Consider the following 23,352-nt stretch of genomic DNA (forward strand, 5'->3'; position numbering starts at 1 on the left):
GCTGTAAGTATGTGGTCTCACTACCTCATTAATAAAACCTTCTAAGCAAAGAAAACAAATTTAAAAACATACACCTTGCACAAACAGTAACAACAACATAAGCTGTATAGCACAGGGAACTACATTCAGTAGCTTATAATAACCTATAATGAAAAAGAATATGAAAAAGATACATATATATGTATAACTGAATCACTATGCTGTACACCAGAAACTAACACATTTAAATCAATTTTACTTCAATTAAAAAATATATATATATACAATTGTAAAAAAACACAGCCACCTTATTCACAGATATCAACATTCAATAGTCTCTGTTTAGATTTATCTGTTACCAAATGCAATGTTGGTAATGCTTATCTCCACTATTCAAAATACACTCAATTTAATCATCACAGGCATATATATTTTTAAGTGCCAACAAGCTTGGCATTGACACCTTTCTATAATATCTACATTATAAAACATATAAACCAAAACAAAACTGTAAAGAAATGAGATAAAAATAAATAAGCCTAGATTTGTAAGGCCTTGACTTGTTCAGATCCCCACTCTGGAGACCACACTGCTTCAAAACTGGGAAAGAACTCTGAGTACACCCATAATAAGTTCTCTAGGCAAAGATGCCCTTGAGAGAAATAAACTAAACTATAATGGTTTTCTAAGAAAATATCTAGTTCTACTTATTAGCCTAACTGAATATAAACCAAGAGAGCCATCCTATAGCTAGTGTCTTTAAAAATAAAAAAAAATAATAATACAAAATCAAATGTATTGCCTTGCAAAGCATTTATTAACTTAATTTCAGCCATCTTGTCACTTATTTCAGAGTGAGAAATAACTGGATTCTAGATAAGATATGAGAAGGTCAAACTCAGCAGAAGAAAGTTTGCATACCCTTTATAAATGTTCTTAATCTGTCTGTTAGTTACCTAAAAGAGACCTAAATTGTTAGTTACATTATAAAGTACATTCCAGTTTGATGGAGTAAGGTCTAGAATCTTTTTTAAATTGTCTCTTTTCAGTTTAGGACTTACTGACATGGTCTGCCCAAATTTGGCATGTTAAAGTGCTCAAACTGGGAGTATGTTTTAGTGCTTGTCAGTAGGCAGTCAAGTATAGAGAATCAGGATTCTGAAAGTAGAATTTGTCTGGGCATATACACTCACCATTGTTGGCTTCAATATAACGGAGGAAGCAGAAGGGATGGGAGGGCAAAATACTAGAAGGTCTGATGGTAAATAATGGTAATATTTTTCTTCTTCCTATTTTTCTACACTATTGACAATGAACATGCCTTAATTATAAACTTAGTATAAATTCTAATTTTAAAAACACTGTACTAAAATTGCTATACTTAATTTAAATTCTTACTTATTTTAAATTCTTTAAGTTAATTGTGAAAGTATTTTCAATCATTATCAATGTTTTTCTTTCATAAATGACTTTACATGTCAAACATTCTGTGCTGGATATAATAAGATCTATTTTCATTAATGTGCCACTATTATTACACTTTAATTATTAAACAATATTTTGTTGCTGTTCTGGCTCAGAAGTGGAAATTATCTATTCTACTTTGGTTATGTAAGATTCTAGGCTGTGAAAATTTATCTTTGAAATATCTATACTGTTCCATGTAGTCTACTGAATTATTCAAATGTCTAAATCAACTATAAACTTTTATAGTTAAAATCTAAAATATATGCTACTTAGTATGCAGAAAAAAAATTCTACTGTATTTAAAGATCAAAGATAATTAATCTTACATAAACATGAAAAAACAATATTATCTCCAGTTGTGACAGAGTTGCGTGTAATTCCCTAGTTTCACATACATGTATAGTTAACTATTTTTATGATTAGTAGAAGTAAAAGTGATCTTTTCTTCTTCATATTTTTCCTCAATTTTATAGTTTCTACAAAATTAATAAATCCACTTTGAATTAATGAAATTTAGAAATGGCAATACATCAGATAAGATCATATAATTAGTATTCATTTCATTTTTTAAGTGACCTTGTTGATCACTTCAGAGTATTATAAACTGTAAATAGCTGTCATCATTAAGGTTTTGATATTGAGCTATAAGAGCCATTTTAATAACTAAAACAATATTAACTTGAGAGGAGGAACAATTAAACTACTTTATTATTTCCAAACAAATCACTGAATAAACAAAATATTTCCCCCAGGTATTTCTTTCAACAAGAATGCATTTTTCTTAAGTGTTACATTATAATGAATAGATCAGTACTTCCCACAATGATCTTTATTTTCCCATAGCTTAGATCCCGCTTAATTGCAAATAAGCCTCTGAGAATATGTTACAACTTTCAATTCATGGTAACAGCCAATGTCCAAAAATACTGGAGGCAACTTTTTACTTACCTAAGTCAGTATAATGACAGAATAATGAATTGCTTTTTGCATCTACCCACTTATAAAGTAATGATAGGCTTTCTACATATAATGAGGTTGAAATATATAGTTTCTATTCAAATTATTGTTAGCTGGCACAGTAGCAATAAAATGACTCAGACTGCAACTAGATCAGTCACTTAAATAGTCACAAGCCAGTAGTCCTTACTGGTTCATCTACTCTGCGGATTTCCTCTTTGGCCACATACAGATTCTGTAGATAATCAAATGTATCAAGGATTGTTTGCCACGTGAAACTCAGGACTTTGTCATTCTTCACAATGTACAGACCATTAATTTCAGAGTGATTCTTTTTTATTTTAACTTTTTAAGTTTGAGAATAAAAGTATACTATTATCTGCACATTAAATATTTCATCTCAAAGAACTATTAATGCATATGACAGAAGGTTACATGGCATCGTCTGCTACTAGGTCACTGTCTCAGCTACTGACCCTCTGTTCTGCTAGATACAGCTGTCGTTTGTGGATGGTTTCTGTCAATTCTCTTATTTGAGGGAGGGATATCTTCTCCAAATATTATTAGAGGCAGCTATTCAGAGTTTAGCATGCTCAACTTCAGAATCTCTATAGGGCTGATTGTCCAGAGAGCTCTTGGCTTCCTTCTAATGTCAAAGGTAATTATACTCACATCCCCAACTCTTTCACTGATTTGGAGTACCCCATGCCTCTAGAGGCCCAAGCTGCTTCTGACCTCAGTAGTAATTCCCTCACCCTATTAAAATCAATGAGCAGACACTTGTTTCATATCTACAAAACTAAGACATCTACCACTGCAAAATTAAAAATTTCTCCCCGCCTCAAGAAACAGAATATGGCCCTATAGGAATTTAACAATTTAATTCTCTGTTCTAAAGGCAAAAATTGCTTTTAACTTTGAAAATTGAAGTTTTTCAAACATGTAATAAAAAATACTAAGAATCAGGCAGCTTGAGCACCTCACAAAAACACCAGATTCTGAAGAAAAAGAATAGTGTTTAGGTCTCTAATAAATCAAATAGTAAACATTTCCCCTTTCAAATCCTAGAGTTTATTCACAAACATTGTGATCTTCTTACAAAATTGGTCTTGTTCTTTACACAGAAAAAAAAATTTAAGCTGAAGATAGAATACTTCAATGAAGTGATGTCTAAAGGTTATCTGAATGTTTAAAAGGAATGAGTGTTAGTCTTTACACCGTTACTCAATTTTTTCATTGTTTCCACACCTAGAAATTGGTACACTTGACCAAACAGTTGGCTGTGATACAACTTAACATAATTTTCCATGACAAAGATGGATCATGATACTTCTTCAAGTGGTCCATCATTTGATGAATGATTATGAACACTGTTTTTGCAATTCATTTTTAACTTTTCAAATTACTGTGAAAATTCGGTATTTCAATATCTTGATAAAATCTCCAGGTGTTTTTAAAATGTATCTTTCCAAACTTTCTGGTTTAAAATATTTCATAGGATAGATTTTTACTTTCGCTTATTTTTCTACTATGCCACATGCAAGCAAAAACTTTTTGATCCTTCTACCTTTTCTGGAAGTCAAATATAGGCCAGATGCTCATGTAGACCAGTCTGCATGTGCTGATGTATTCAAAGACATCCAGATCAACAGCATGACATTATGTTACAAAAATGCCTTTGCCTCTCATCTCTAATTTTCTCATAGTTTATAGCTGCTCCACAGTTTCTCAATTTTTAGGACTCTCCTTATGAGCTTTCCCCTTGAAACTCTCCCAAATACCCCATTCACAGGGACTCTTCTCTCCTCTTTTCCCATGCAACTAGTACCATTTTCCTGTCATATGTTTCACTGAAATTCCTGTCTATATCCGTGAACTACCTCAGGCCAAAAGACTTTTGGTGTAGCATTTAAGAAATCACAAAAATTTTCTCCAAAGCTTTCCCCTAGAAACTTTAACATTTTAGGCTTTACATTTAGGTCTCTGGATACTTTTCCAGTTAATTTTTAAATGAGAAAAAGTATGGATTAAAGTTTTATTTTCCTTTTGATTATGTGTATTCATTGTTTCATCATCATTTGTTGAAAAGACTAACCTTTCTCTCTCAAATTGCTTTTGTATCCTTGTCAAATATCAGTTGTCCATATATGAGTGAGTCTATTTCTATTTCTGGACTCTATTCTTTTCCATTGATCTATTTGTCTATTTTTAAACCAATATCACATGAATTTATCATTGTAACTTGACAATAAGCCTTGGAATAAGGTACGGTTAACCCTTCATCTTCATGTTCTTCTTTTTCAAAATTATTCCATCCTTTTCGAAAGCTATCAAAAGACATCTCCAATTTGCTTTGTTGGTGATCAGTTAACACTAATGAAAATGGATAGTTATGATACCTCTGTAACTTACTTCTGGGAGGTCAGAAAAGGGAGAAATTTATTATCACTTTATGATTGTTCATTTAATTAAAAAAATAAAGTATTCATCCAAAAATGCCTATATGACCACCAATACTCCATTTCTTCTCACAGAGAAAGAGACTACGGGAAAGAAGTTTTCTCAATCCAAATGCTTTTCCATTGTGAAATCAGAGTGGAGCCATTCTAGGGTATAAAATTGTCTATCTCTAGGTTATGCAAATCAATAGATTGCTTTATATACCTAAATCATGGTGCTCAGTGGTTGGAAGACAGTATGTGCAGACACATGTATTGACAAACATCCTCAGTGTTTCCAGTTTCCTGACATATTCTCTGAGCTAGAGTGATAAAATCCATTCACACTGCAGTTTCCTTAGCTCAAGTCTTAAGGAGTAAAAATTAGACTGAGGAGGTGCACTGTCTCAAGCTAGTCCACACTCAACCTCCAATAATTCATGAAGTGTTTTCACAGTATATGAATCCAGCAGCTTCTCTGCCAAGTCAGAATCCTAGGGCTCCACACTTTCATAGGTTTTTACCTCCAGAAACCTCACCAAGCACTTAAGGTAAAGAACCAAGGAAAATCACCTCACACTTCTGGCAAGGGGAGGGCCAAAATAACCATTTTGAAATATGCTTAGAAAGTATTCCGTAACAGAAGCCTACTTTTCAAAGTAGAAGACTTTACCAGAGCCTCACCCACCCTGGGGGAAGGGCAGTGAGCCAACTCAAGGCCCCTCTAATTTTCATGTCTCATCCAGGTGGGGGAAAAATGCTGAGAAACACTCCTGTAAGTCATAGCTCGGGGATACAAGCCCACTAAAAGAGTGAAATTTAATCATAAGATTACAAACTTTTTCCCTTGCCCCGCACTTTACCACAGCATAACAGGTCTCCTATAATAACAGTGGATTATATATTTGAAACAAATGTAAAACATAATCTATTTAAGATTTAGTTCTTAATAGGCCCAAAGACAACAGGAAAAAAAAGGATACTGGAGGAATCTGAAGCATCTGGTACCTATAGCTAGAGCGAACATTAAACACAGCTAAACTCTGAGCCAAATTAATGTAAAACCTAACATAAATGCCCATGTGCCTCAGTTTTTATTATCTGAGAGATCATGACTGGCTTTCAACAAACAAATTAACAAGGCATGCTAAGCGGTATGAAAATAAACACAGTCTAAAAAGACAAAGCAAGTTTTAGAAGCTGACTCATAAATGGCATCCGTTCTGGAATTATCAGACAGGGAATGTAAGATATGATTAATGTTGTTAAGGTTTCTAACGGGAAAAGTAGACAATGTGCAAGGATAGATGGATAACATGAGTAGAGGAAAGCAAAACTCGAAGAAAAAAAACCAAAATAAAATGTTAGAATCAACACAGAAGAACGCATTTAATGGATACATCGGTAGGCTGGACATGGCTGAAGAAATAAACATTAAGCTTGAAGATATGTCAACAGAAACTTCCCAAACTGACATGCAAAGAGAAAGAATGAAAAAGATAAATAGAGAAAGAAGTAGAAGAAATATAGGAGGTAATAACAGCTAAAGATTTGCTAAAATTAATGACAGACACCAAAACATAGACCTCAGATAATACTGGGAAGGATAGATGTAAAAAACAAACAAACAAACAAACAAACACTACAACAAACCGAATTCAAACTGCAGAAAACCAAAACAAAGACAAAGAGTAAATCTTAAAAGAAGCCAGAGGGAGAAAAACTCTTACCTTTAGAGGAACAGCTATCAGAGTTACATCAGGCTTCTTATTATAAACCATGCAAGCAAGAAGGTAGTGGAGTAAACTACGTAAAGTTTCGAAAGAAAATAAAATGCACTAACCCAGAACTCCATATCCAAGGAAGGTATACCTCAATAGGAAAAGAGCAATCGAGACTTCCTCAGACAAACAACAACTGAGGGAATTTGTCTTCGGTAAACAAGCCTGCAATAAATGTTAGAAGACATTCTTCAGAGAGTAGGAAGATGATATAGGTCAAAATCTGGATCTATATAAAGAAAGGAAAAGAGTCAGAGAAGGACTCAATAAGGTAAAATAAACATTTTATTTATATTACTCTTAATTGATCTAATAGACAACTGTCCAAAGTAATAATAGTAAGAAAGTACTGGGTGATTATAGCATATGGTTAAGTTAAGCGGCTGACAGTGATGTTCTAAGGGACAGGGAGGAAAAGTTGGAAACACTAGATTAGAAAATACCTGCACTATCATTGAAGCAGTGTAGTGTTATCTGAAACTGAATTATATTAGCTGTGAATGTGTACTACGAGCGCTAAAGTGACCACCAAAGCAAGCAAAATCAAGAACCTGAACTGGTAAGAGAGGACAGAAAATGGAACCATACAAAATGCTCAACAAAAACCATAGAAAGTAGAAAAATAACATAAAAAAGAAACAGAGAATAAATGCAAAGAATAGCAAATAGGCACAAATATTATTGATATTAATTCAACTATAATAATAATCACTTTAAATGTCAGTGGTCTAAATATACCAACTAAAAGTCAGAGACTGTCAGAATACATAAAAACTAATATGCAAGTGTATGTCGTCCATAAAAATACATTAAACATATAGAGACAGACAGGTTTCCACTGTTATAACTGTAGATTTCAACACCTCTCTTTCAGTTACTAATAGATCCAGCAGGCAGAAAATCAGTAAAGATATATTTGAACTAAAGAGTATCAAGACAATTTAGCAGTGTCTTACCACACAATCCAGTAATAATGAACATAGGGATTTACTCAAATGAGTTTAAAACTTATGTTCACATAAAAACCTGCACAGGAATATTTGTATCAGCTTTATTCATATTCATATTCATATTCATATTCATATTGTCAAAAAGTAAAAGCAACCAGGATGTCCTTCAATAGGTGAGTGGATAAACGAAGTGTGGTTCATCTGTAAAATGAAATATTATTCTGTGAAAAAAGAAGTAACTATCAAGCCACAGAAAGACATGGAAGAAATTTAAATACCTCCTAAGTAAAAGAAACCAGTCAGAAAAAGTTGCCTACTTTGTGAGTCAAATTATATGACATTGTGGAAAAGACAAAACAATAAAGACAGTAGAAAGATCAGTGGTTGCCATGGGTTTAGGGACAGCAGTGAGGGAAAATAGATAAAGCACAAGGGATTTTTTAGGACAATGAAACTATTCAGTATACTCTGTAATAAACACATGATCTTATGTATTTGTCCAAACCCATATAACTTTATAGCATAAAAAATGAACTTTAGTTTATGCAAATTAAAAAATTCACTTGGGATGTTTGAAGAATCTCAGGAAAGCATGCAGAACATGACAAGAGAATCTTCCTTTACTGAAGCCTCACTGAAGAGGGTATGGTAAAGGTGGGCACTTGAGAAACTTTGGAAATGAGTTGAGTATGTAAGACCAAAAGGCAAAAGGAACTGAATATAAGCACTGTACTCTAGTTCAAAAGGTTGTTTACCACAGAGCTATGGAAGAACAATTCTGATACTGTTATTCATAAATACTGGAATTGCACAATTAAGAAAATGGATGACAGATGATGGGACCCAAATTTCTCACTACTGGAACTTACTAATAAGCAAGAAAGGACACCAGAATATATATGGTAATATATTAGAGCTGGAAATATCAGCAGACTTAATATTGAACTTAATAAAGTTAAAGATGGTTTTACATGTAGAAATATTTAATGATATTTGTATATATATGGGTTAATATAAACACATAGCTTTCTTTGCTCTATCAACTAAACTGAAAGGAAGTAGAAGAAATGACACTCAACAGTAACAAGCACACTCAGTGCCCAGATCTTTGTTTCTGATACATTTTCTTATAAAAAGACTCTAGTAAATAACAAAATCAGAGATCCTTGGAGAACTGGCTGATTTTAGGACTAGGGCTGGAAATATTTAAGATGAGCCTGGGGCATCTTATAATGCCATGTGCACCTTAATATAAAGATACAGTGAAAAAAATGCTTAATCTGATTCATTTCCACTTAACATATGGAACTCATCTATCTTTGTATGATGTCAGAAATTCTCCACACAGAAACACATATATTTGCTCAATAAAAGAAAAAAAAGGTTATTATAAGTTTGGAGTAGCCAAGAGCTCTTTGTCAGAATCTTGACTTAAAACAGTCTCTCCATGTCTAGCAAACTGACTCTCTAGTGCCATCTTTTGTCATCTTTTACTACGGGACTGTATTTATCTGGGGTGCTAAATCCCTACTCTGGGCATGCTAATAATAAGCATGTTAGTGAATGCAACAGACTTCCCCTTCTCTGTACTTTATTGCCCTACACATTGATTCAGAAATTTTCTAAGAGACCACACACAATCACCTATATCTCTGCTTGGGCCCCACAGAATTAGTTGGCATTCTTTCATTTCATGTGCTAATGACTCAAATGGCATTAGCAAAACTCTACAGATTTGGAAGGTCTTCCTCACCCATTTTGGCTGATGTGTCCTGAAGGACTTAGCCTGTTGTGGTGAATCCTCTTCTGCCAGCCAGAAGATGTCTAGATGTGTACAGGTGTGAATTTTTGCTTTCTGTTCCCATCTGTTCTCTCATTGTCTTCCCCTGTAGAGCTGGCAGATGTTCTGGGACTGTCTTCCCACTCCTCTCTGCATTTCCCTCCTGAAACTAAATTGAATCTTTTTTTTTTTTTTTTTTTTGGATGCAAGTGCTTCCTGGAACACTCTCAGAGGCTTACCTTACCCACGGTTCACATATTCTTTCAAAATTCTTTACAATTAGTCAATTAGTTGCAATTGACTTCCCTGTTTTCAGAGCCAGAGGTCTGTTGTTGTTTTCAGAACATGGCACATTCAATAAATTTCATTTGTTTATGTTTTAATAATACATTTGAAATCTTCAACCATAAGGTTTTTTGTGTGCTTTCACTTTGACTAAAATCAGATGCAAACTTGAGTATACTGGCATGTTGGGATAAACTGTCAAACATTTCACTATCTACATATAGGAATCACTATATAATTCACAAGGTCTCCCATGCAAAATGATATACCAAGGCTCCACTTTCAAAATGTATTAAGAATTATGCTCTAGTGACATTAAAGTACTAAACAAAGTACGTGACTCCTCCAAGCACAGAGCCCTGTATGATTTCTAAGGCGGCATATCTGTGAAGCCAGCCCTGTCCAGCAATTTTTTTTGATCAAAATTCTCATATTAGAAAAAATAAGTAATTAAATTTTCAGTACTTGGCATTTAGGATGATAATCCTGAGACGATCTCATATATATGTTAACTTCTTTTCTATAGCCTATTTCCTCAATTAATTATCTAATATTCCTGAATTGTTTATTTTTTTCTGCTAAAACAATGTTGTTTGATTTCTTGTGCTATCCTTGAATTCCTAATTTTGAATTCCTGGTGGTGAAGACAAAGAACTGTGGAGACAGACTAAGTGGATGTGAAACCCAGCCCCACTAACAGGTGGCATGACCCTACTTACCTCTCCAGGTCTCCATTATGTGATCTATGCAGATGGATATTGCATGCAATTCCTAGTTTTTATTTTTGTTTTCTAATGGGGATTAAACAAATTACATTAGCAGTAACTCTGGGATAGTGTGATACGTAATAGCAGTTTACCAATGTGAAGTATTAGATGTTTATTTAAACTAAGTTCTTCTGTTTCTAGTAACCACTTGCCTTTTAACTCTTGGTCCTGACTTCATCATCCTCTACTAACTCTTACCAATAAGAACATCTCCTGACTTTGTTCGCTCTTTCTCTTTCCATGTTTCTGTCATACCATCTGTTTCAGATATTTTATTCCCTTCCTAAATATTCCATACACTCATTAGTTAGGATATTTACTGCCTTGCAATCACCCTCAATCCCTCACTTCTCCTCTGTAGTATTCACTTGGAAACACCCCAAATTTGGTTGAATCTAACCCTCCACATCCTTTGTTTCTATGCCTGAGTACTTAACATTCCAGTATAAATTACAGGCGTATCTAAAAGATATAGCAGGTTCAGTTCCAGATGACCACTATAAAGGGAATATCAAAATTAAGCAAGTCACATGAATTTTTTGGTACCCCAATGCACACAGAAGTTACATTTATAGTATACTGTAGTTTATTAAGTGTGCAATAGGAGTATGTCTAAAACACAATGTATAAACCTTAATTTAAAAATACTTTATTGCTAAAAAATGCTAACCATCATCTGAGCATTCATCAAGTTGCAGTCTGTTTGCCACAGTAATATCAAAGATCACTGATGACAGATCACTGTAACAAATACGTTAACAATGAAAAACTTCGAAACACCAAATAATTGTGAGAATTACCAAAATGTGACACAGAGACACAAAGTGAGAAAATGGTGTTGGTAAAAGGTGCCAATCAATTTATGTAATGCAGCGTTGCCACAAAGCTTCAATTTGAAAACAAAAAAAGAAGTATCTGCTAAACTCAATAAAACAAAGTGTGCCTATATACAACAGGCCAAAAGGTTGATCTTCTTATTTGTATTTTCATACCTCATATGAACACATAGGACTGCTCAGAAATCCTATTACATGTCCCTGGGAAGTATTTTTTCCTCTGCTCCCAGGTCAATATTCTGTAGCTTTTTATCACCTCATAAATCATCCTTACAGTATATAGTCAGTTTTTAGCTGCTGAGTTTGTCTTCCACTTGATAGAAAAACTTCAGTAAAACAAGAATTTCTACATCCTCCCATGACTAAATCTATAAATTCACCAGCATTTATAGCTGTGATCTCTGACTTTCTGCTGGTTACAGTGGAATACAAAGACTTCAACTGAAAACGTTAATCCCAAAAGATATGCTCTGGACGCATCCTCTCCCACCTTTCCAAGAGCTTTGTTTACTATTTCCCTCTCCCTGCAGAGCCATCACTCACTTCACCTCTACTGGGTCATTCTAAATGACATAAAAAGTCATGATGCTATTTCCCATCTTAATAGAAAATGTCTCTCTTGAGCCTCTGCCCCTTCCAGAAACTATCCATTTCTCTCCTCCTTTCCACGAAATCCTCACCCACACTTGCTGAATGACTTTAACTCACGGCAATCTGGCTTCCAATCCTAGCACATACTGAAACATACTGGCATTGATCTTGACCAGGTCCTTGTCAGTAACGTCGGTTTTGCTAAATCTAGGGACATTTTTCTGTTTTATCAGTAACAGCATTTAGCCCCACATACTATGCTTTACCCATTAAAACCTTTTCTTTTCGTGGCTTTTGTGATACCGTGCTCTCCTGTGTTCTTTCCTACTCATGTCCTTCAGTTACCTAGGCAGCCTTTTCCTACTTACACACTCCCTACATTCGAGCGGTCCAGGGCTGAGCCCTTCACCAGCCACATTCTCCCCTTAAGTGCTCTCATTTAATCTCTTGAGTTTAATAACTATGTTTACTTTAGATTTTCCAAATCTCTATCTCTGGCATTTTATTCCTCAGTTAAACTTCAAACATATTTCTCCAACAATCTTACCTGACTTAATCACCACTCTACATTTAGTACATCCAAAATTTTAACCTTCAATATCTGTTTCTTCCCCCGTGTTATTAAGTTTAGTAGATGACAACAGATAATTCCCTTTCCCTCTTCCCCATATTCAACCTGTCAGCAAGACCTGTGAGTTCCCAGCCAAAGTATGTTTTAAACCCACCCATTCTTCCATCTCCACTGACTCTACACTATTTTAAACAAGCACTGTAAATCATATTCTATCCATCACCCTGTCCCTCCCCCCAGACTCTAAGTTCTGTCAAGGTAAAGACTTGTATGTCTTCACTTCTCTACCTCCAACGCATAGAGGAGTGCCAGGCATATTCCAAGCACTAAGCAAATCAGGAAGTAATGGACATTCTCATTTCCCCTCCATTATTCATAAAGTCTCCTTTTTCTGATTTAATATCATCTCAGCTTCTTGCTTTCTATCTAAATCGCTATTGCTTTTTTTTCTATTGTTTGCTTCTCTTCTTCTACCCATATTAGAATGACTAAGAATTCTTATTCTAAATATAATATGTTGTTTCACCATCTACATTCTTTAAATTTTTTAAATCAGAAAATACACACAGGGGAACTATTGGCCATACAGAGTTCAAAATAATTAATTTGATACCTATGCTTCTAGACTTTCTTCTATGCATATACAGGGAATGTACTTTAAAGGTTTATTCCCCTACATATTTTTGCAGTCTGTTCATATATAACATGAACATATTTCCAAATTAATAAGTTTACCTAATTGTATTTAAGTTTAGTTAACTGAATTTAATTAAATAAGCTTGGTTAATTATTCTTAATGGATGGATGTTATTGCATTACATGAATTTACCCAGTGACTAGAATACCTAGGTTGTTCTTAGGTTATTTTTTTAAAAACTATGTATATACACACATGTAGATAGCAGCTGGCACTTAAATTCTTAAGTATTCCTTCAGACTAATATCACAGTGTGCAAATGCTCAGGGTCTATTCTATCTGCTTTCAAACTGGTCTACAGAGATGTTGCAGCAATTTACACTTCTGCCCTAATGAATGATAATTCCTATTCTTTCCAGTTCAGATATTTTTAGATCTTTGTTAATTTGTTAGATACAAGATATATTTAATTATGGCTCTAATATGTAATTTTTGAGTCATATTGGGGTTTAATATTTTTATTTTCACATTTATACTCATATTATCTTCTTTTAAATTTGCTTCTTCCACATTTAATCTTACTTTTCTATTGAAATTTTAAGCACTTTCATATTGAATGTTGCTATGTTTTGAGACAATGTGCAATTTTTACCACGTTACCACTATACCTGTAGCTTTGTTAGCAACTGTAACAATCTGGAATTTTTATGTAAGAAAATCAGTACTTTCCTTTGTAGCTCTTAACTCTGGTGTCATGTACACAAGGTTCTACTTCACAGTTAGATATGTTTCCCCTTCACTATTTTATATATTCTTTTTACCCATACAAAATTGTCACTAGATAAGGCATTTACTTTGGTATGTGGTCAGACCTAATGTATTTGTTTTCCTAATACTTAATTCAGTTGTAGTTCAATTACAACTTTTTCTGTGTGTTTCTGATATTACATAAAGTTCAAATGCTTTTTCCATCCTAGGCTTATGCTATTACCTTTACTATAAATTAATTTTTATATTTATATGGATAGACAGGATTCACTGCTTCATAATATCTAAAAAGTCCAAGATACAATAGAAAATCATTCATCATATCTAGGGCCAGGAAAACTACAACATGAATGAGAAAGACAATCAACAGACACCAACAAGTTGTCCTTGATGGGTGAACAGTTGAACCAACTGTAGTACATCCCAAAGCAGGAAATATGGCCCAGCAATAAAATGGTACACACTATAATGTAATAACTTGGAAATATCCCAGGATTTATGCTGAGGGAAAAAAGTAATGTTAAAAGATCACACACTCTACAATTCTATTCATGTAATATTCTAGAAATGAAAAAACTGTAGACATAAGGAACAGATTAGTGGCTGCCAAGGATCCATGATGGGAGATGATGGAGGGGATATGGACATACCGCTGTAAGAGTGCCACAAGAGCACTTAGGAGCACTAGACAGTGCTGAAGCACACTGCTGAGGCCATCTTAAACCGCGAAATCAAAAAGCAGAAGAATGCAAAAAGCACTGTACTTAAACAGACCTTGAAAAGGATACTTGTTTACAGTATGAGAACTGAAGTAGGAAAGCATCACCTTGTTTGGCTCCAGCTGGGAACACATACATCAGGCAACTCAAATTTTACATCGCTCTGTACTTGTTCAGGGAAGACAGCAAAAGCACCCTGTGTATGGATTTGGGGTTTATAAATAAGTTTTAGTGGGTAGATGAATTCTCAGATACAGAATCTGTGAATAATGAGAACTGACTGTAATTCTCAGGAAGCCCCTCTCCCTGGGTGTGGGCAAACTAAGTGAGCTTAAAATACAATCTAGTAAAAGAAATTAAAATCATATTTCCAACCAATATTTATAAGAAGTGGCTTCTGAATCCAGCCTACTTGTAATGTTCTTATTTAAAGGATTAGCACTACCATGAAAGCTACTCAATTTCTTTATTTCACTTCAGTATTGCATTGGGAAAATATCCTTCAGCTTTTTAAATTTTACCATGCCATTTTACAACTTTAATCATGTACCTCTGTGTATGGTTTATATTTTTCCAGTATCCTGATACACAGTATTTTCTGTCTATTAAGACTGACATTTTATGCTATCAAAATAATTATAATGTACTTATATTTTATTATTTCTGCTATTCATATATACATGGTAGACTTGGAAGTGACATTTATGTTCTTAAATCTACAGAATAATTCTTTAGAACTCCTAGAGGCCAACTCATCTTAAGAGTTCATTGTAAACTGAAAAGGTTTTGTTCTCTATACCAAGACAGTTGCCAAGGATGCATTTTACAGAAAAAGAGTGAAGGAAGAAAGACACTTTTATACAGCATGAGAACAGTCAAACAAAGAGAAAGTGTACACCCTTTAGTTTGTGGTGCTGGCATGCAGCAAAATAGCTTTTAGCTTTATCAACAGAAAGGACAATAATAAAGCACTGGCATTATAATGAGATCCAAGCTTTTTCTGCCCTCAGAATTTTCTGATTGCTTATGGTAGAATAAGGGCAACGAGATTGTTACCCAACTTAGTTTCTTACATGCCTGTTTCTTTCTAAAGTAAACTGTCCCCTTCTTACTGCTCTGTGGCATTTCTAAGGACAGTATCTTAATGCACACTGGATCTGACTCCACAACATCCAGCCCACACCTCCCTGATTTTGTAGCAGCAACGTGGTTTAGGGATTGACCCTGCCTCCAAGGGTGGCTCTGCGGAGTCTCAGCCAGTTGGCTACACAATGGAATCACCTATGGAGCTTTAAAAATTATAATGCCTGGGTTCCCATCCAGGGATTCTAACTGAATTGGTATGAGGAAGAACCCGGGCTTTTAAAACTCCCTGGGTGACTCTATACTGCAGGCAAAGTTGAGAACCACTGGCTTAAACCAGTTATGCCAACCTTCACTCCCTTCACACTGATTCACAATCCTCACTCCCTTCACACTGATTCACAACAACCAAAAGACGCTATTTGTATCAGCTGTGATTAGTGTCAGCTGTCAACTTAAACTCTGGAGATAGCCCAAACAGGCATAGCTGGGCAACTCTAAAAAGTCATCAGAGATCCAGGCTCTTTCTGTATTTCCACCCATTAGAACCTGATTCCAACCAGAAAGAAGGATGAAGGGAGTATGAGAAGAAGGGCTCAATATCTTTTGTATTACAAATCATTACTAGAAGCCCCACATATTATATGTCCTTGACAAGACTTACAAACAGTGAATGCTCATCCTTTTTAGAGAGTACTAGGAAGCTCCACATAAGTCTTGTGCTTGGCAAAAACTTAATCATATAAGTATACCTTAACTACAAGAGAAAATGCAATTTTTAAGCAAAGTGCATTGCAGCCCTGAACACAATCAGATTTTTGTTATTCAGAGGCAAGGGGAGAATAGACTAAGCCTGGGCAAATAATAGTGTTAGCTATAGTATTTTTCTTAGCTGGGATTGGTTCATAAACGACCCAGGCTAGGGAAAAGCAAATGGTAAAAGAAAAAGTATAAAAGTACAAAAACCCTTAGTCCTTGTTCACATCACTAAGCCACTGTATCCACCATCCTAAAGACCTCCTAACTTACATTACAATTTTCTTACTGATTCTGATATAAGACAGTTTTCTTCTACTTGGAATTCAAAGCATCCTCATGGTCAAAAGGGCTAAAGATAGTTCAGTTATTAATTTCAATTTACCAAAGGAATGAATATATTTGTTTTTTAAGTAAAATAAAAATAGAAATTTACCAGAGTTAGGTTTTGTCAAATCTTCTTGGAACTCATCCTTTTGGTCTAGAAAAGGTAAATCTATTTTCCTACAGTAATCTGGTTGCTACAAATTGAGAAATATGCATTAAATTCATGTATAATAAGCTAAAGTAAGGATTTAAAGTAGTTTGGTTTAATATTGTCTTATTGAAATGAACTCTGTTAGAAATCAGTATTTGTTTCTACTGGACACAGAGAAGAAATAGATTCAATGTTTCCAAGCTCCCCATTAATTTTCTTTTAGTAAAAGAGAAAATATAATGTGAAAATTAATTCCAAATACTTTTTTCTTCCTTCTCTTTCCTTGATTTTTGGTACCACTTTGTGTATCCAAGAGGATTGAGGATGTACGTGGTTTGATTTGGCAGTCTGTAAGGGGAATCTAAACCAACTTATACTAGATCAGTAAACTACAAAGACACTCTTGGAGTTTGTATCTTGTGTCTAACTTTAATTCACAGGGAAGTGTAATGAACCGACTAAAGGGAGCCAAAGCCCAGAACTAGTCATCAGAAAGAATAGAATCCACGGTATGTCTCTCCCAGACTATCTCAGGTAAACCTTTACTTCCACGGGAAATTCAAAACTTGCCTAGGAATCAGGAGTATCAAATCAAAATGGGCTCTCTTTTTAAATCTAGTTGAGTGGCGTTAAGCAAATAATTTAATTTTTCTAGCCTCAAGATAATCACATAGAAAAATGATTGGCTCTGTTGGCTAGTCTTGTAAGTCTGTCCCACAGCTAGACTTATCTTATTCCATCTCAGTTTTAGTTCCTTATTCAGAAAACAGTGTTGGGCTATTTAAATGTCCAGTCTCTCCCATTCATTCTCTCTCTGTCTCTGTGTATGTATGTGTGTATGTGTCTGTCTGTCTCTCTCCCCTAAGATTCAAACGTTTAATTACATAGCCTTTTTTTTATATAGATAAGGGTGAGAGAGAGCATTTGTCAAAGATGATTTATAGAATATATATTTGGTCTATGAAATAGGCTAAATTCAGCAGGATACAAGCAGAAAGCAGTATATTTTTTTCCTGGTCACGTTCTTGGCCCTATTCCCTCATATTATTTCAAAAGATCCCACAGCTTTCTGGTTACTTTTAGGTAAAACAAACAAAAGAACTCACTTTTGAGTTGTAAAACCAACAAACAAAAATCCAGTGCAATCTAACTCAGTACTACGTTCTCATATCCAATTTAAAATTTCTCCTCTCATCTTTCTCAGACTGCACACAACCCTGAGTTAGAAAAGAGGGATATGTCCCTTTCTCTCTCTCTCCCTCTCATCTTACTCTTCCATATCTACCCCTAAGAACTGTTGCTTTTGCCTTCTCCTGATGAAGGATGGAGGAAGGTAGAATTAGAACAAAGAGGGAAAATCTGACTCGTGCTTTTACAAGGTGATCATCAACTCTCCATGAGGCAGATGCACACATGCTGGCTCTTTCTTGTTGGACACACAAGTGAGATCGTCAGTGATCCCCCACCAATCAGTCCTCACTACACCTTTGCCTGATGCAGGCTAGACACTCACAACTGACTGCTTATCATTCCCCTAACACCTGCCTTCCAACATGAGGCCCACACTATCCCTATCTCCTGAGGTCTCATCACACCAAGAGACGTTCCTCTTGGTGAAAGTCCTTTTAAGACAGCTGTGGTCTGGCTACCTTTCAAGTATTCACTTGAACCATAAGAAGTCTTATACACTTTCCCAGCTAAACAGCACAAAAAAAGCTGGTTCCAAAGTGAATGATTTTCTTGCCTTACAATTAGAAGTAGCTCCAGCCAGATTCCTTCCTTCAGACTTTTCCAGATGAAAGTCAGGCACCATTTTCTTTGAACCACAAATTACAGGGGACACGCACCTAGTTTTCCCAATAATTCCTTCCTACTCTCCTCCAGCAGCAGTTAGAACAGGCCTATATTGCTTTACCAGCCACAAAATAAGTGATGCCATTTGGAAAGCCACTTCCAATCTCTCTGATGGGTCCTTTTGTCATTCCTGCTTTTTGCTTGAGAAGAGGAAACTCTTTGCCCCACCCTCATCTGAAAGGAAGAACAGGAAAACATCACAGTGCTTTTACCACACAAATTCCTGTTAAAGACTCTCTCTCTAACCAGTATCTGGGCTTTACCCATGCAGGCTAGAGATCGGGATGTGACTGGGATCTCAGAGCTGGCTATGATACCTATTAATAAGGCTTCTATGTGTTATTTCAAGTGTTTTCCCTTAAAACATGAAAGGGATTATTACCCATTACCTTCAGCTGAAGGAAGGATTTAGCCAAAATTCTGAAACAATCAGGAATAGTGATCAGACCCTCAAAGGCTTGCACTTTACAGGCAAGCTTTGGCAAAATAAATTCTCTTTGAAACAGTATTTGTTATAAGGAAATGTTTTCTAAATTACTCACAAATTTAGCCTACTTGAAATAAAATTTTGTGTCTGAAACATACAAAATGCTACTGCTTTTCCCTGAATGACATATTTTATGTACATCTCTGTTTAAGAGTACATGAAAACTTTTTATGTTTTCATCACTTCCTTTTTCAGAAACAGAAACTTTACTAAAACTCCCCTAGTTACGTCTCAAGGGTGCATATGTGAATTATACTGCAGCCAACAAATAAAACTGCAGTGGAATCATCAATGTGACATTTATTTATTCAGGATATGAGCTTTGTGGGAATTCCCCTTTATCCTACTTCCGGTTATACTGAATTTGTTCTGCATTTGAGCCCATGGTAATCATCGGTTGTTGGAATTAATCATTTCATCCTCTTCATAATTACTATTAAAATATTTCTACTAAATTCCTACAAATGATTTCTGTGCAGTTTATTCTCTAAGCAAAGAAAAGTGACGTGTGCTCTCCTTCAGGGTTTTCCATTTGGAGCCAAGAAATTCAAACAACAGATTCGTTGGAATGGGTAGAGCATTTTACAGCCATAATTATTATTATCTCTATAATTGCCATAATCTTGAGTGCCTACAATGTGCTGAATTTATACCAGGCACTTTAATTATATCATCTATAATCATCAAGTGACATGTGTGCTGTGGGGGCCTCTCCTTTTTATCTGCTTACAAAGGTGTGAGGGTTAACTGATGGGGTACTTCCAAAGATCCGACTCGATGGGTCTTGAGCCAAAGTCAACTCTGATGCTTTATGAGTACGCGTCATTGACGCCATTAGGCCCTTTGTTGTCTAACAAACCTTAGGTCAGAATGACACAGAGCAGGCACTCTCCCTGGGACCTCTGGACCACCATCAGACAGACCAACATGATTAGCTATACTGCAAAAAGTTATAATGGGAAATATTTAAAAATAAGGCATGGCAATCTCAGATGAGTGTAAAATGAAACATAACAAAGAGAAATAGTTGCGGTAAACTTAGCTATTCCTCTACATAGACACACTCTGATCTCTACAGGAAGGGTTGCCTCAACTGGAGTTTCACTCCAGACCTGACTCTTGAGGTTGGCCACCATACTCTTGTCCCACCCCTTTAAGCTGCTCACCTGAGAAAAGCAGCAGATTGCATGAGACAACACCAACACTTCTATTGAAATTTTGTGCCGTGCCTCTTTTTTGTAATTGGTGTTTAGTTAATGTACAGTATAACATTGGTTTCAGGTATACAACACAGCAATATCATATTTGTGTAGATTATATTGTATTTAAAGTTATTATAAAATATTGCCTATATTCCCTATGCTTTACAATATAGCCCTGTAACATTTATTTTATACATAGTAGTTTATACCTCTTAATCCCCTATCTCTGTCTTGCCCATTCCTGCATCCCTCTCCCCACTGTAACTGTTAGTTGATTGTTTATATCTGTGAGTCTGTTTCTGTTCTGTTATATTCATTCATTTGTTTTATTTTTTTAGATTCTACATCTAAGTGGGACATATAGTATTTGCCTTTCTCTGTCTGACTTATTTCATTCAGCATAATATGCTCCAGGTCCATCCATGTAGTTGTAGATAGCAAATATTTTATTCTTTTTTATGGCTGAGTAATACTATATGTGTGTATGCACACACACACACACACATACACATACATGTATGTATGTATGTGTATATATATATATATACACACACACACACACATACATACAGATGGCTAGGTTGCTTCCATATTTTGGCTATTGTACATATGCTGCTATGAATACTGGAGTTCATGTATCTTTTCAAACCAATGTTTTTATTTTCTTCAGATATACACCTAGCAGTGGAACTGCTGGCTCATATAGCACTTCTATCCTTAGTTTTTTTGAGGAAACTCCATACCGTTTTCCACAGATGCCACACCAATTTACATTCCCAACAACAGTGTAGGAGGGTACCCTTTTCTTCACACTCTCTCCAGCATTTATTTGTAGACTTTTTGATGATAGACATTCTGACTGATGTGAGGTAAAACCTCATTGTGTTTTTTTATTGTAGTTGATTTACAATGTTGTTATCTAGTGTACAGCATTGTTGTTTAGTTATATATATATATATTCTTTTTCATTTTCTTTTTCATTGTGTGTTATTGTAAGATATTGAATATAATTCCCTGTGCTAAATAGTAGAACCTTGCTGTTCATCTATTTTATATATAGTAAGCACACATTCTACCATTCAGCTATACCCTCCCCCATCATGTGCCTCTTAACCATCTGTATGTCTTCATTGGAGAATTGCTCGTTTAGGTCTCCTGCCCATTTTTTGATTGAGTTGTTTGGGTTTTTTTGTTACTGAGTTGTATAGCTGTTTATATATTCTGGAAATCAAGCCCTTGTCAGCTGCTTTGTTTCCAAATATTTCTTGCTTTCATAGACTTTTCCTTTTGTTTATGGTTTCCTTTGCTGTGCAAAAGCTTATAAGTCTAATTAGATCCCATTTGTTTATTTTTGCTTTGTTTCTATTGCCTTGGTAGATGGACCAAGGAGAACACTGCTACGATTTATATCAGAGAATGTTTTGCCTACGTTTTCTTTGTTTTTCTTTTTCTAATTCTTTCAGATAGTGTGTTAGGTTGTTTATTTGAGATTGTTCTTGTTTTTTGAGGAAGGCCTGTATCACTATAAACGTCTCTCTTAGGACTGCTTTTGCTGCATCCCATAGCTTTTGTGTGGTTGCGTTTTCATTGTCATTTATCTTGAGATTTAAAAAATTTTTTTTCTTTGATTTTTTTTGTTGACCCATTGGTTTTTTAGTAGCATGTTTTTCAGTTTCCACGTGCTTATTCATTTCCCGTTTTTATTTCTGTGGTTTATTTCTAGTTTTATACCACTGTGGTCAAAAAAGATGGTTGAAATAATTTCTATCCTCTTAAATTTGTTTAGATTTGTTTTGTGACCTAGTATGTAATTCACCCTAGAGAATGTTTTATGCTTGCTGCAAAGAATGTGTATTCTGGTTTTCTTGGATGTAGTGTCTTGTAGGTATCGATTAAGTCCAATTGATCTATTGTATCATTTAGCATCTCTCTTGCCTTACTGATTTCCTCTCTGGATGATCTGTCCATAGATGTCAGTGGGGTGTCAAAAATTTTCTACTAATACTGTATTCCTGTCAGTATCTCCCTTTATATCTGTTAGCATTTATCTTATATATTCAAGTGCTCCTATATTGGGTGAATATATGTTAATGAGTATACTAGCCTCTTCTTGTATTGATATAATATCCTTCTTTGTCTTTCTTTATGGCCTTTATTTTAAAGTCTGTTTTGTCTGATATGAGTACTGCTACCCCTTCTTTCTTGTCATTTCCACATGCATGAAATATCTTTCTCCATCGCCTTACTTTTGGTCTGTGTATGTCTTTCACCCTAAAGTGAATCTCTTGTAGGCAGCATGTTGCAGGTTCTTGTGTTCTTATACAATCTGCCATTCTATGTCTTTTTATCACACTTAGTCCACTGAAATTCAAAGTTATTATTGAAAAGTAAGTACTTACTGTCATTTTTAAACCTTGTTTTCCTATTGTTTTTGTAGTTCTTCTTTGTTCATTTCTTCTTTCTGATATTTACTTTTAAGGTTTCATGATTTTCTTTTGTATTATACTTGAGTTCCTTTCTTTTTGTGTGTGTGTGTGTGAGTCTACTCTGTATTTCTGATTTGTGGTTACCATGGAGTTCAAGTATGTTGGCCCAAAACTATAACTACTTGCTTTAAACTGGTAGTCATACAAGTTCAAACATACTCTAAAAGATCTTCATTTTATACTTCCTTCCCCAACATTTTGTGATTTTGATGTCCTACTTTCATTTTTACATTTATCCTTCTGCTGTTTATTGTAGTTACAATTGCTTTCATGATTTTTTCTTTTGTTTGTTTAAATCTATGTTCTGGCTCATTTAAATGATTTTTAACTCTTTTATATATTTGCCTTCCCTACTGTGATTTTCCCTTTCTTGCTTCTTTTCTATTTAAAGAAGATCCTTTAATATTTCTTTTAGGGTAGGTTTAGTACTGCTGAATTATTTCAGTTTTTGCTTAATCTGAGAAATTCTTTATCTTTCCT

Source organism: Vicugna pacos, chromosome 3 (assembly GCF_048564905.1).
Source record: "Vicugna pacos chromosome 3, VicPac4, whole genome shotgun sequence".
Lineage (NCBI taxonomy): Eukaryota > Metazoa > Chordata > Mammalia > Artiodactyla > Camelidae > Vicugna > Vicugna pacos.